The 13752-nt window shown below is 47.5% G+C and overlaps 1 protein-coding gene and 1 non-coding gene across 2 annotated transcripts in view; both read right to left on the reverse strand.

The window, feature by feature from the left end:
* SEC14L1 (SEC14 like lipid binding 1) overlaps nt 1-10277 on the reverse strand; it is a 125605-nt gene extending 115328 nt beyond the window's left edge. The window contains exon 1 of the mRNA XM_063706061.1: nt 10173-10277. The gene's annotated coding sequence lies outside the window, so the exon portion shown is untranslated. The remainder of the gene's footprint in view (nt 1-10172) is intronic.
* Nucleotides 10278-13307: 3030 nt separating this feature from the next.
* LOC115933467 (small Cajal body-specific RNA 16) lies at nt 13308-13494 on the reverse strand. Its single transcript, XR_004069300.1, has one exon.
* Between the last annotated feature and the right edge of the window lie 258 nt (nt 13495-13752).

The following is a 13752-nucleotide window of genomic DNA, read 5'->3' on the forward strand; positions in this document are numbered from 1 at the left end:
GGTTGCAGTGAGCTGAGATGACACCACTGCCCTCCAGCCTGGGGTGAGGTTCTGTCTCAAAAACAAAACAAAACAAAAACAAAAACAAAAAACAACAACAAAAAAGAAAAATCTGGCTGGGCATGGTGGCTCATGCCTGTAATCCCGGGACTTTGGGAGGCCAAGGCAGGTGGATCACCTGAGGTCAGGAGTTCTAGACCAGCTTGGCCAACATGGTGAAACCCCATTTCTACTAAAAATACAAAAATTAGCCAGGCATGGTCACATGTGCCTGTAATCCCAACTACTCGGGAGGCTGAGGTGGGAGAATTGCTTGAACCTGGGAGGCAGAGGTTACAGTGAGCTGAGATCGTGCCACTGCACTACAGACTGGACTACAGAGGAAGACTCCCTCTCAAAAAAAAAAAAGAAAGAAAAATCATTTCAGGCCAAGCAGTGCTCATGCCTGTATTTCAGTACTTTAGGAGGCCGAGGTGGAGGATCACTTGAAGCCAGGAGTTCGAGTCCAGTCTGGGCAATATAGTGAGACCTCGCTTCTACTAAAAAATAGTAAAACAATTAGCCAGGCATGGTGGCATGCACCTGTATAGTCCCAGCTACTTGGGAGGCTGAGTAGGGAGGATCCCTTGAGCCCAGGAGTTCGAGGTCACAGCAAGCCATGATCACGCCACTGTACTCCAGCCTGAGCCACAAAGTAAGACTCTGTCTTTAAAATAAACAAAAAAGGCCAGACATGGTGGCTTATGCTTGTAATCCCAGCACTTTAGGAAGCCAAGGTGGGAGGATCACCTGAAGTCAGGAGCTTGAGACCAGCTTGGCCAACATGGTGAAACCCTGTGTTTACTAAAAATACAAAAATTAGCTCGGTGTGGTGGCATGTGCCTGTAATCCCAGCTACTCATGAGGCTGAGGTAGGAGAATCGCTTGAACCTGGGAGGGGGAGGTTGCAGTGAGCCGAGATCACGCCACTGCACTCCAGGCTGGGCAATAGAGTGAGACTCCCTCTCAAAAAAAAGAAAAAAAGAAAAAAGAAAAGAAAGAAAACAAGGGAAGAGACCCTTCACTTCCACATCCTTTCAGAATTTCTTTCTCTGTCCTTTTCAAAAGTGTATACAGCTTTCAAGTGGTTAAATGAGTCTCCTGCCAGTTTCCCCCAACTCAAGTCATGTTTCCCCAAGGACCTGAGCCGCCCATGTGAACTGTAATCATCAAGGAAGATAACTGTTTTCCAGAAGGGATGATCCCAACTTCAGCTGTCACCTGATTCTAAATGGCAAAACCCACTTACACAGTGCATGGGCTGTATCCATTTAGCTGTATCAAACCGGGAGATTTGTCTCTGCAGTTCTTTCAGTGGGCTGCCTGTGATGCTCATCACATTTTGGTTTAATGCTTATTCAATCATAAAATTGTTTTCTTTTGCTTTTACTTTTGTGGCGAGGCTTTCTGGGTTGGGGGATTTTGTTTTTAAATTATATTTCCCCAACAGATGACTGCAGTTTTGTTAAGCAAATAGCAAAGAGGTCTTTGGATGTTAATCATTGCCTCTTGATGTACCTATGTAAATAAGAGACCTCAGAGAACCCAGCTTGCATGACACAGAGACCCTGGTGAATAAACTACAAGAAATGGTGACCGCAACGGGACTGTTGGGAACGTTTTCCCTAATACAGGACACTGGTTTAAAGGAATTACATCAATGTGTAAATAAGCACCACCAATAGTCAGGATGATGTGTTCTACAAAGTAAGTCCACGCCTAAGTCCCACCATCCCTGAGAAAGGACCAAGTGGTCCTCAGACCAGCAGTATCAGCACGGCCTGGGAGCTTGTGAGAACTGCCGAATCTCAAGCCCAGGCCAGACCCACAGAACCACCAGAAGCTGCATTTTGATGGGATCCCCAGGGGAGTCCTTGGCAAATTGTTTGGGAAGCACTGAGCTAGACAACAAATTCACTTATGTTCTTAGACCAAAAATGCAACAACGTGGGCCTTCTGAACCAAGACAGGGATTTAACCATGACAGTTATTATGTCTGGTCAAAAAAGAGGGGCCAGGAACAGTGGCTCATGCCTGTAATCCCAGCACTTTGGGAGGCTGAGGTGGGCAGGTCACCTGAGGTCAGGAGTTCGGGACCAGCCTGGCCAACATGGTGAAACCCCATCTCTACTACATATACAAAAATTAGCCTGGCGTGGTGTGCACCTGTAATCCCAGCTTCTCAGGAGGCACGGGATAATTGCTTGAACCTGGGAGACTGGAGTTGCAGTGAGCCGAGATTGTGCCATTGCACTCCAGCCTGGGCAACAGAGCAACAGGGCGAGACTCTGTCTCAAAAAAAAAAAAAAAAAAAAAAGAGGGACTATATGCTTCACACTAAACCAGGCTTGGGACAGAGCCCTTTCTACCTGGTATAATTAATAAATTCATAACTTGCTTCTGGGTAGAGACTGGCAAGATTGGGAAGGAGTTTTCTGGGAAACCAGTTACCCAACCAGCTGCCTGTCAGAACCATCAGCCTGTGACTCTAGATTTGGCCTAACAACAATAATCCAGCTCTTATATTTTCCTATAAAATATCCCTACCTAAATGTGAACTTACGAATTGGACTACTACAGCCTGACCCCTGCATACAATATTGTAACAAAACTTTAATGCAATTGTATGAAGTCTTCTCTCACTCACCTAAGAAAAAAATTGGAATGGATAAATTAACTTGATTGACCTTACGTAAAATTACGCTGAGAGGACACCAGGAAATGTGGGAAGAATTTAGCAGCAGGTTCAGAGAAAGCCCAGGCCGGGCGCGGCGGCTCACTCCTGTAATCCCAGCACTTTGGGAGGCCGAGGTGGGTGGATCGCTTGAGGTCAGGAGTTTGAGGCCTGCCTGACCAACATGGTGAAACCCTGTCTCTACTAAAAATACAAAAATTAGCCGGGCGTGGTGGTGGGCGCCTGTAGTCCCAGCTACTCTGGAGGCTGAGGCAGGAGATTTGCTTGAACCCAGGAGGCAGAGGTTTCAGTGAGCCGAGATCCCAGCACTGCAATCCAGCCTGGGCAACAGAGTGAGACTCTGTCTCAAAAAAAAAGAGAGAAAAAGAAAAAAAAAAAAAAAAGAAAAAGCCAGCCAAGGAAGGGGAAATTAACAGGGACAACAACAATACAGAATGCACACAATGCAGCGCAAGGCGGTGGGCAGCTTTTGCGCATGCGCACTAACGTGAATGCCGCATATACAGATGACCACAGTGCTCGGAGGGTGCGGAAGGGGAAGCAGAGGGTGAATAAGCGGAAGTCAGTCCACATACACCAGGAAGAGGTCAGTCCACATCTACCAGGAAGAAAGTCAACAGGCGAGGACCCAGATGAGTCAAAGAGAAGCAGCGCAGCACGCCCGCTCCTCGGAAACAAAACCAGCGAAGCTGAAGGAATGGAAAATGGCTCCCGCTGGGAGCGCCAGAGCAGGGAAGCTTAGCCTAGTGTTAGAAGCCTTTTAGTTCTATGAATTTTTTGAACTAATGCAGGTATTACTTTGGGAAAAAAAAATTTTTAAACAAAAAGACATGTTTTTGTTGTCATGTGGGGCATGTTAAAAAAAAAAAAACAAAAAACGCATGAAGCCTTTATTTCATTTTGATCTCTTAATACCTCCTTTTGATCTTCCCCGTTAACTTTCGAAGGGGTGAAGTATCTTGGAACAAAGACAGTACATTAGTGAAGGAGACTCACGTACCTTAGGATTTTTTTTGTTTTTGTTTGAGAGAGTCTCACTCTGTCATCCAGGCTGGAATGCAGTGGGGTGATCTCGGCTCACTGCAACTTCCACCTCCCAGGTTCAAGTGATTCTCCTGCCTCAGCCTCCAAGTAGCTGGCATTACAGGAGTGTGCCACCACACCCGGGTAATATTTGTATTTTTAGTAGAGACGAGGTTTCACCATGTTGGCCAGGCTTGCCTCGAACTCCTGACCTCAAAGTGATCCACCCGCCTTGGCCTCCCAAAGTGCTGGGATTACAGATGTGAGCCTGGCCATGCCTTTGGATTTTAGGGGCTTCAAGATGTGCCTTAGGATTTATGGGGGGCTTCGTCCATAACTCATCCTGATAGAAGATGACAACTGAGCAAAGTTTTCAAATAGGATCATGTCAGAAATTTGACTTTCAGAAATCTACTCAATGGGGCCAGCCACGCACAGAAGGTAAAATGTGGCTTACGGAGCCTCGTGTGGGAGTCAACATTAAAACCCAAGTCTTGGTTTTGTTAAAAGGGATTTGTCATTCAAAGAGAGTGGAAGTCTTATTTTAATTCAATAAAATTATCTAAATGTTTTGCTGCTCGGGCTGTAGTTCTAACGTGGCATTGCATAACCACTGTTACATAACCCTCCACAGCTGACAGTCTGTGAACATGTGACCTTCCAGTGACTTACACGGGGCTCCTTTCATTACCATTGCAATAAAAAGAACTTGGTTTTGGCTGTAGCTGCATAATTGATCTGAAAAAAAAAAATCACAACAAATAACTATTTCAAATACATTAATCACATGTAACCACATCAAATCCAAACAGGCTTCTATGAGAATGTAGTTTTTGTGGTCTTGTTGCTAGCAATTTAAATACTGATGTAAATGAAACACACATATCTACTCTGTTGAAAAAGCAAGTCAGTCCAGGGCTCCCACTCTCAAGGAGCTAGTGTAGTAGTAGTGTCCAGGGAAGCTAAGGCACAGGCAAGGAAACAATTCCAAAACCACGCCGTGAGCTCCATGAATGAGGTGGGCACTAGGAGAGGACAGATCCAGGGCTGAGGTCCTTGTCACAGGGAAAGACAGTCTCCAGCTTCATCACTGCAGTGAAGGGCACGCGATCTTTACATGAACAAAGTCTATCCCAGAACACTTCCAAATACTGCAGGACATGTGGCTCAACATGAGCCAAAAAGATGGTGTCCCCATGCATAGACCTGGGATCCTCTCAATGGGCCAATGTGTAGGAACAGGAAATACTTTTTTTTTTTTTTTTTTGAGACAGTCTCACTGTCGCCCAGGCTGAAGTCCAGTGGCACGACGATGGCTTACTGCAACCTCTGCCTCCTGGGTTCTGGCATTTCTCGTACCTCAGCCTCCCAAGTAGCTGGGATTACAGGTATGCACCACCACGCCTGACTAATATTTGTATTTTTAGTAGAGTTGGGGTTTTGCCATGTTGGCCAGGCTGGTTTCGAACTCCTGACCTCAGGTGATCCACCTGCCTTGGCCTCCCAAAGTGCTGGGATTACAGACATGAGCCACTGCACCGGGCCTAGAACAGGAAATACTTCTAACGTAAACTACTATTAGGGGCAAAAATGGTTCCTAAAAGGCAAGAGTAGATAGAATATGTAAGCTACGGACACTATTCAGAGAAAAGGCAGAAGTCCCACACTTTCCTCCATGTGAGGCCCCATGAGACCTGGCCTCAGCCCCCAGCCCTCTCATCAACTCCTTTTGCTTGTGTGCCAGGGCACTGGCTGCCTCCTCTGCTGGGGTGCTCTTCCTGGCCATCGTGTGACTTACTCTCACTGAAGGATTTGGTTAAAGGCCACCCATCTAAAATTGCAAACCCCATCCCGTGCTCCTCCGTAGTGGGGCTGCTGTCTTTCTCTCTGTAGCACTCATCTGTTATTCTGCATATTCTAATGACCTGTTTCCAGTCTCCCCTATCCTGGGATGTAAGTTCTCTGAGAGGAGGGAGTATGTTTTGCCTCTGGCTGTATTTTAACATATCCAGCAATACTTGTTCAACTAAAACCATCAGAAAGCTGTTCACCGGGCTAATAAGCCAGAGAACGTACAGTACTCTGTTGATGATTACACTTTCAGAATGGTCATTCTCCCCACTCTCCCGCCCCCACCCAGCAAGTCCACTTTCCCACCAGCTAACAATCAGCACTCTTTTTTTAAATTTTTTTTCTTGAGATGGAGTCTTGCTCTGTCGCCAGGCTGGAGTGCAGTGGCACAATCCCGGCTCACTGCAACCTCTGCCTCCCGGGTTCAAGAGATTCTCCTGCCTCAGCCTCCCGAGTAGTTGGGATTACAGGCGTGCACCACTATGCCCAGCTAATTTTTGTACTTTTAATAGAGACGGGGTTTCACCATGTTGGCCAGGATGGTCTTGATCTCTTGACCTTGTGATCCGCCCGCCTCGGCCTCCCAAAGTGCTGGGATTACAGGCGTGAGCCACCGTCCCCGGCCACAATCAGCACTCTTAACTGTGCTGGCTTTGTGGAAACTTTGTTCGGTCTTGATAAGTACCTGTCAATTTCAAGTTATAGGCAATGTTCATGCCAGAGACACTTCTAAACCCTTAATTCACACTGTCTGGGACTTCAAATACTGGTACATGTTAACACTGGATTCCTTACAAAGAAAATCTTTCCCGATGTTCTCACCAGCTGGCACTGGGAGTACATTGGAACGGAGAAATGTATTAGAACACGCTCTTATCTCCACGTACAGTGCCTGTGCTTGGTTCCTGACATGATAAACGCTTCCAAGGAAAGCACTTATCACGAACCAAGACACCCGGACTGATTCCACTGGGACACCTGGACAGATTCGTAACTAAGAGCCCAGCCCCGCAGATGAATCTTCTGCATAACTTTTTGGTCACAGAAAGTCTTGGCTAAATTACACAAATCAAAACAAAACAAAAAACCCTCAAAATCCAAACTCTGTACCAAGTTACAACAGACATAACTTTTTGGTCACAGAAAGTCTTGGCTAAATTACACAAATCAAAACAGAACAAAAAAGCCCCAAAACCCAAACTCTATACCAAGTTACATCAGAGAACACAGTCCGGTGTTGGATTACATCCTCTAGTGGAGGAAGAGAGAAATTCAAAATCTTGACTTGCTTTAACTGTTCTTTAATTTCTATACCTTTTCTGATACACGGCTTGTGTCCCACGGTGACTTTTTTTTTTTTTTTTTTTTTTGAGATGGAGTCTCACTCTGTCACCCAGGCTGGAGTGTAGTGGCGCTATCTCGGCTCACTGCAACCTCTGCCTCCCAGGTTCAAGCGGTTCTCCTGCCTCAGCCTCCCGAGTAGCTGGGATTATAGGCACGCAACATCACGCCTGGCTAATTTTTGTATTTTTAGTAGAGACAGGGTTTCATCATGTTGGCCAGGCTGGTCTCGAACTCTTGACCTCAGGTGACCCGCCTGCCTTGGCCCAAAGTGCTGGGATTACAGGTTTGAGCTACCACACCCAGCCTCATAGTGATTTTTAACCTTAAATACAACTTCTTAACCACATATTTAATTATCCATTGCTAATATTGAAAGCACCATCTGTAGCCAGGGGTGGTGGCTCATGCCTGTGATTCCACCACTTTGGGAGGCTGAGGTGGGAGGATCACCTAAGCCCAGGAGTTCAAGACCAGCCTGGGCAAGACAGTGAGACCTCATCTCTATTTAAAAAAAAAAAAAAAAAGACTGACTGCAAGGAGCTGGAACTGAATGACAGCAGGAGACAGCCAAGGCCAGGGAATGTTCCTGACAGCCACACAAAACCTTCCTAGGCCTCCACCCATGGAGTCTAGGCCTCCCTCCCATCACCTAGAAAGATGCCCAGCATGCCAGTCCTGTGTAGGAGGAGCGCGCCCATTACTGTGTAGGAGAATTAGTGAAGGCTGTTTATTTATTTATTAGTTAATTTTTTTTTTTGAGACAAAGTCTTGCTCTGTCTTCTAGGCTGGAGTGCAGTGGTGTGACCTTGGCTCACCAAAACCTCTGTCTCCTGGGTTCAACTGATTCTCATGCCTCAGCCTCCCGAGCAGCTGGGATTACAGGTGCCTGCCAAGACACCTGGTTGAATTTTGTATTTTTAATAGAAATGGGGTTTCACCATGTTGGTCAGGCTGGTTTCAAACTCCTGACCACCCGCCTCGGCCTCCTAAAGTGCTGGGATTACAGGCGCAAGCCACCACACCCAGCCAATGAAGCCTCTTCATTGTCTTGGGGTCTAGTGATAGAGAAAAGGCAAGCAGGAAAGTGTTAAGGAGCCACTTTCAGGCAGTGTGTCTGCAGACACTTCATGCAGAGACAAGGTGGCACCCTGAAGGTGGAGGATTCCTGGGAAGGTTCAGCCGCAGCTTCTGTCACTGCCTTGGGACACTCATTCCCATCCTGTCCTGATTTCCCTGTTACTGGCAGACTCTTCTGCCTTAAGAGCTTGCAGACCAACAATGACCTCTTGGAGACTCAGGCACTCTCCTCGGGGTGATAATGAGGAAAGCTCCCCTAAGTATCAACAGCTCTGTCCATTTTCCATGCTATAAATAAGATGTTACTGCTCAGGGGAGCCTAGGATCTAATCCTTCCAATCAAACTCCCAAACCAAGATTGAACCAACTCCTCGAGGAACTGTGCACATGGGCAGCAACTGCTTGCAAAGACTCATATTCCAAGGACAGACAAGTCACCCCCAGCCCCTGTGGGGAAGCCGGCCTTCTGCATACAGGAAAGACACCACACAGGAGAACGAGTCAGTAACTGGGCATCAAAGTGGTTTATTCCAGAAATGTCAATATACACTTTTTTTTCCCCAGTATATATCACATCTTAACACAATATATTACTTTGGGCAATTAATACATTTCCTTCCTCTAAAGACAAGCATGCAGAGGAGAATGTAGGTAACCGTTTATCACGGGGTATACACTCTTGTGAGTGGCTCAAATTGTGCAAACGAGGAGGTAAAAAAACAACAGCCTGGCTGGGCGCAGTGGCTCATGCCTGTAATCCCAGCACTTTGGGAGGCCGAGGTGGGCGGATCACCTGAGGTCAGGAGTTCAAGACCAGCCTGGCCAACATGTGAAACACTGTCTCTACTAAAAATAAAAAATTAGCTGGTTGTGGGGGCATGTGCCTGTAATCCCAGTTACTTGGGAGGCTGAGGCAGGAGAATCGCTCAAACCTGGGAGGTGGAGGTTCTGCAGTGAGCCAAGATCATGCCACTGCACTCCAGCCTGGTGACAGAGTGAGACTCCGTCTCAAAAACAAAAAACAAACAAAAAAAATGACAGCCTACAGTAAGTCTTACCTCGGCTCTCCTGCCCTGGGAGCAGGAAGGCATCTTTCCGTGGCAAACAGCACCCGTCAAGACCCCAAACCTTCCTCTACTGTAGCACCCCAGGGAATTTCACAGCTGAAAATGCTTTGTGCCGGGCGCGGTAGCTCATACCTGTAATCCCAGCACTTTGGGAGGCCAAGGCAGGTGGATCACCTGAGGTCAGGAGTTCGAGACCAGCCTGGCCAACACGGTGAAACCTCGTCTCTACTGAAAATACAAACAATTAGCTGGGCGTTGTGGCAGGCACCTGTAATCCCATCACTTGAACCCGGGAGGCGGAGGATGCAGTGAGCCGAGGTCACACCACCGCACTCCAGCCTGGGCCACAAGAGCGAAACTCTGTCTCAAAAACAAAAACAAACAAACAAAAAATGCTTTGAAAGAGGAGAAAAGTGACAACAACATAGCTACCACGTCTAAAGTGCTCCCAGGCCCCAGCCCAAACCCCACAGCCCTCTCCTGAGTGCTTTATAGGATTTGCTCATTTAACCCTCAAATGCACCAATCTGGGCCAGTGCAATGGCTCATGCCTGTCACCCCAGCATATGTGAAGGCTGAGGCAGGAAAACTGAGGCCAAGAGCTTGAGACCAGCCTATAGGCAACATAGTGAGACTCTGTCCCTTATTAAAAAAAAAAAAGCACCAATCTGGTGGGAGGCATGGTCATCTTCAGTGTCCCCATCTTACTGAAGAAGTAATGGAGGTACAAACAGGGAGGGACCTGCCCGAGGTCCAGCAGGCTGGTGGGGAGCTGGCGTCAGAAACCCCACGTGGACAACGTGGGGGCCTCCGCCTCTAAGTGCTAAGGAGGCACTTGCTGGGTTGTTTGAACCCACCTGCTGCTGCGCTCCCAAAACTTCCCACGGGACCAGGCCTCCCCTCTGCAGCCAAAGTTCCTTTAGATGATTGGAGGCTACACAGACACATGGCCGGCGGGTACAGGAACCACAGAGTATGTGGTCACCTTGGCGTCTATCTATTTATAGCCATACACAACAGGGTCTTAAGCAGTCACCATTCAAAAAATACGTGGTCAAGAACTAAACCAAACAAACCTGGATGATCCTAGGCCAAAACAATTCCTTTCCAGGCACACAGGCCCAGCAGAGACAAAACCAGATATTCATTCACCACACTCACAAGTCTTCCAGAAACTGACCTGCAAAGAAAAGTATATGCATCAGTTCTTATTCTACTTTACCAAGTCTGAATATTTAAAACTGTGAGCTCCACGAGATACTCTCTAAAATCTAAAATCCACCTTCCACCTAGAACATGACATGAGAGGTCCCCTGGGATTCTGCCCTGCAGGGAATGGGCCCCCATCCACCCCTCATTCTTCCAAGTCTACAGGTACCACTGAGCCAAGGGCTGGTCACCTCCTACTCAAAGACATCACGAGGACTTCCTAACCTCATCTTTCCCTTTCTTTTTTTTTTTTTGAGACGGAGTTTCACTCTTTTTTGCCCAGGCTGGAGTGTGCAATAGCGTGATCTCGGCTCACCGCAACCTCCGCCTCCCAGGTTCAAGCGATTCTCCTGCCTCAGCCTGCTGAGTAGCTGGGATTACAGGCATGTGCCACCACGCCCGGCTAGTTTTGTATTTTTAGTAGAGACGGGGTTTCTCCATGTTGGTCAGGCTGGTCTTGAACTCCCGACCTCAGGTGATCCGCCTGCCTCGGCCTCCCAAAGTGCTGGGATTACAGGTGTGAGCCACCACGCCCGGCTCTAACCCATCTTTCTCCAAGCTGTCATCTGTAGACCACCACATTGCCCTTAGAAACCTGCTTGTTAAAAAAGCCACTTGAACTTTGACATTCAAGGCCCCTACAACCTGGTTATCAACCTACATATTCCAACTTTACTTTTCTTCCCTTCCCTCCAGCCACATATTACTCAGTACAGCTCTCACTAGGGAGCTCCCCACATCCTTCCATGCTTCCCGCCTTTTGTCACATTTCAGCAGATGGAAACAGCCTTTACTTCCCCGAGAGGGTCCCGTCCCCTGAAGGGTCCAACAGAAAACGTCCTTTCCTGTTGTTCCATAGTGCCTACTGACATCGCTAGATTCTAAGCCCCTAACACCAGGGACCATACTTTTCTTTATATTCCCTCCAAGGCATATGACTCAATGTTCTGACCCCTGTAGGTACTTAATTGCACTGATGATGTCACTTCTCAATCTGTGTGCTAACAACAAACAGGCAAAGACACAAAGACAGAAGGAAGACGCTGCTTCATGAAGGAGCAGGCTAAACTACAGCCGAGAAAATCAATATTACATTCCGTAAACAGGCCAGGTGCACTGGCTCAGGCCTGTAATCCCAGCATTTTGGGAGGCTAAGGCAGGCGGATCACCTGAAGTCAGTTCAAGACCAGCCTGGCCAAAATGGCGAAACCCCGTCTCTACTAAAAATACAAAAATTAGCCAGGCGTGATGGCATGTGCGTGTAATCCCAGCTATTTGGGAGGCTGAGGCAGGAGAATCGCTTGAATCCGGGAGGCGGAGGTTGCAGTGGGCCAAGATCACACCACTGCACTCCAACCTGGGAGACAGAGCAAGCTCCATCTCAAACAAAACAAAACAAAACAAAACAAAAACCCCAAAAATCCCATAATGGTATCCCATTATTCTTAGGCCAAAGACCAACATCCTCGCCTGAGCCACAAGGCCCTGTGTGGCCTGGCCTTCCCTATCTTTTTTTTTTTTTTTTTTTGAGACAGGGTCTCACTCTATCACCCAGGATGGACTGCAGTGGCACCATCATGACTCACTGCAGCTTTAAGCCCCCCACCTCAGCCTCCCAAGTAGCTGGGATCACAGGCATGGGTGACCACACCCAGCTTACTTTTTTGATTTTGCATAGAGACAAGGTCTCGTGTTACCCAGGCTGATCTTGAACTCCTTGGCTCAAGCAATCTTCCAGCCTCAGCCTCCAAAAGTGCTGTAATTACAGGTATGAGCCACCGCACCCAGCTCCTCACCTTTTTAGTTTCATTTCCCACCATTCTCCACTTTGCTTTCTGGGCTACAAAGGCCTTCTTTCAGTTCCTTCACCAGCTGCACCTGCTGGGGCACTGGGCCCAGCAAACTTCTACCCATCCTTCAGATTCTAGCTCAAGGGTTTCATCCTCAGAAAAGCCTTCTAGTCTCCATCGGATTTTTTTTTTTTTTTTTTTTAATAATTAAAAAACAGAAATGAGGTCTTACTATGTTGCCCAGGCTGGTCTCGAACTCCTGAGCTCAAGTGATCCTCCCACCTTGGCATCCCAAAGTGCTCAGATTACAGGTGTGAGCCACCACACCCGCCAGATCCTTGGGATATATGTTCTTATGTTGCCTTCCTTCAGAGCACTCACTTTGTCTTGAATTATGCCCTTTTTTTTTTTTTTTTTGAGATGGAGACTTGCTCTGTCACCCAGGCTGCAGTATAGTGGCACGATCTCGGCTCACTGGAACCTCCACCTCCCGGGTTCAAGCGATTCTCCTGCCTCAGCCTCTTGGGATTACAGGCATATGCCACTGCACCCAGCTAATTTCATGTTGGCCAGGCTGGTCTTGAACTGTTGACCTCAGATGATCTGCCTGCCTTGGCCTCCCAAAGTGTTGGGATTACAGGCATTAACCACGGCGCCCGGCCTGAATTATGACTTTTTTTTTTTTTTTCTCGGAGTTTTGCTCTTGTTGCCCAGGCTGGAGTGCAGTGGTATGATCTCGGCTCCCTGCAACCTCTCCACCTCCTGGGTTCAAGCGATTCTCCTGCCTCAGCCTCCTGACTAGCTGGGATTACAGGCACATGCCACCGCGCCCAGCTAATTTTTTGTATTTTTAGTAGAAATGGGGTTTCATCATGTTGGCCAGACTGGTCTCAAACTCCTGACATCAGGTGATCCACCCGCCTCGGCCTCCCAAAGTGCTGGGATTACAGGCATGAGCCACTGCACCTGGCTGAATTATGCCCTCTTAAGTGTGATCATTTAACCTTGTCTCCCTAACTGGGTTGTAGTTCCCAGAGAACAAGGGCCATGACTGTTTTCTTCATCTCCGTATCCGTAACATTTAACATGATGTCAGGCCAATGTATCAACAAATGTTTATTGAATGAAAGACATGACAGTAACATTGTTTATGAAGTTTTGAAAAGCAAGGGCTCTCTGATACTAACTACAACCATTTTCTTTAAACGTAGGTCCTGTTTGCAGTATCATACATGATCATCAAACTGCTGCTAGAATGCTCACACCTGTTACTGCAAATTCAAAACCCAGGAAAGACTTCTCCCGGGAATTTACTTTAGGTCAGGGTTGGGCTGCCTGGTACAATGCTGCACCCACAACTTGGCAGGCTCAACAACACAGGAGCCTTTCCCCAGACCGTCTGCCCTGAACACTTTGTCTCCATGCTTGACATACCTGGATGCCCTGCTGAGGTCACTTCGAATGCTCTCATCAACGAGGGGCAGGAAGAAAATAGTGGTTGCTGCATGTTTTCAGCCAATCGTCGGGGGATATTTCTCATTTTCTGTTGAAACCTTGGGGAAAAAGTAACATAATGTGCTTTAAAAGGACAAAAGTCATTCGACGCTTACCACAATCCTAGAAACCTGGGCTAACCCAGCCAGGGACCCCAATGCTT

This window comes from Gorilla gorilla, chromosome 4 (genome assembly GCF_029281585.2).
Source record: "Gorilla gorilla gorilla isolate KB3781 chromosome 4, NHGRI_mGorGor1-v2.1_pri, whole genome shotgun sequence".
NCBI lineage: Eukaryota > Metazoa > Chordata > Mammalia > Primates > Hominidae > Gorilla > Gorilla gorilla.